The sequence below is a fragment of the Bison bison genome, unplaced genomic scaffold, assembly GCF_000754665.1.
Source record: "Bison bison bison isolate TAMUID 2011002044 unplaced genomic scaffold, Bison_UMD1.0 scf7180017864134, whole genome shotgun sequence".
NCBI classification, from domain to species: Eukaryota; Metazoa; Chordata; class Mammalia; order Artiodactyla; family Bovidae; genus Bison; species Bison bison.
Window position 1 is genome coordinate 7,181,247 of NW_011494706.1, and position 1,966 is coordinate 7,183,212.

The following is a 1,966-nucleotide window of genomic DNA, read 5'->3' on the forward strand; positions in this document are numbered from 1 at the left end:
ACCTCACACAACGACTGGAGCCCACTCAACAGCCTGTGTAAGGCTTCTGCTTCTGTGTCCGGGCTGGGCTCTAACATCACCAGGGCAGGCAGCCTGGAGGGAAGATGGGCGTGGAAGGAGAGCAAGGACAAATTGGAGCCTGCATTTGTCTCTCAGCCCCTTGGCGACGGGGTTGGGAACACGGTCTGCGGGCCACATCGGCACAGACCTTCCATTATAGGGTGAGAGACACAGATCTACACTGTGAGTAATAGGAGCCACTGGTGTTTGCTAAGGAGGCAAATGAAAATTCAATCTTAATTCTAAAAGATACTACACAAGTATCCACCAATTTATAAACAAATGGTCAGTTTATTCACTGGTTTAAAAATATTTCATTTAATAAATATCTTACTTTGTATTCATTTTATTGATCAGTCATTCTTTGAGTATCCTAATATCTATTACATATTGATGACAAATCTGTCATCCAAATCACGAGTACTACAACACTAGTGTCTTCTACTTACACCATTTTGGGGTGGAAAACCCTTATTTACAAGAAACAAATGAATGAGATAAATTCAAAGTAAATATATTGGGAAAAATACATTTTAATCCACAACTCTGAATACTAGCATTTAGTTATTTACAATGGTATTTACAATCAATTTTACAACAACTTTTGTGAAAAGAGATTATAACATACAGCTATGTATCTACAATATACAAATCATAACTTTCGTCCAACTAATAAACCATAACTGTGTATAAAAATGGTAACAGTTAAAACTGCTACAATTCAAAATCACTGTAATTAAATTAGATTCTGGTAAATTTTCCCGGGGTTGGGAAATAATGGTCAGCTCAGAAGAGGAGAGGAGGCAAGTACATGTAAGCCCCACTTTCTCCCACTTTGAAGCTGTTGCTCCCTGACGCAGCTGACCTGCCCTTGAAGTAAAATCTGTCCCTGAATCCTGACTAGAATTCCTGTGCCTGACCTTCTAAATCTCAAACACTGTTTTAGGCCTGTTATGATGAATCCACAGCAGATGGCTTTAACTTTGGGGTGGACTTGTTTTCAGATACCAATGCTCATTCGCTCAGTCGCGTCTGACTCTTTGCAACGTGTCTGACTCTTTGTAACGTGTCCAACTCTTTGTGACCACATGGACTGCAGCACACCAGACCTCCCTGCTGCTGCTGCTAAGTCACTTCAGTTGTGTCCGACTCTGTGCGACTGCAGACGGCAGCCCACCAAGCTCCCCCGTCCTGGGATTTTCTAGGCAAGAGTACTAGAGTAGGGTGCCATTGCCTTCTCCGCCAGACCTCCCTGTCCACCACCAAATCCCAGAGTTTACTCAAACTCATGTCCATTGAGTTGGTGATGCCATCCAACCATCTCATCCTCTGGAATCCCATTGTCTTCCCACCTTCAATCTTTCCCAGCATCAGGCTCTTTTCAAATGAGTCAGTTCTTTGCATCAAGTGGCCAAAGTATTGGAGTTTCAGCTTCAGCATCAGTCCTTCCAATGAATACCCAGGACTGATCTCCTTTAGGACGGACTGGTTGGATCTCCCTGCAGTCCAAGGGACTCTCAAGAGTCTTCTCCAACACCACAGTTCAAAAGCATCAATTCTTCTGTGCTCAGCTTTCTTTATAGTCCAACTCTCACATCCATACATGACCACTGGAAAAACCATAGCTTTGACTAGATGGACCTTTGTTGGCAAAATAATGTCTATGTTTTTTAATATGCTGTCTAGGTTGCTCATAACTTTTATTCCAAGGAGCAAGTGTCTTTTAATTTCATGGCTGAGTCACCATCTGCAGTGATTTTGGAGCCCCCAAAAATAAAATCTGTCACTGTTTTTATTGGTTCCCCATCTATTTCCCATGAAGTGATAGGACCGGATACCATGATCTTAGTTTTCTGAATGTTGAGCTTTAAGCCAACTTTTTCACTCTCCTCTTTCATCAAGAGGC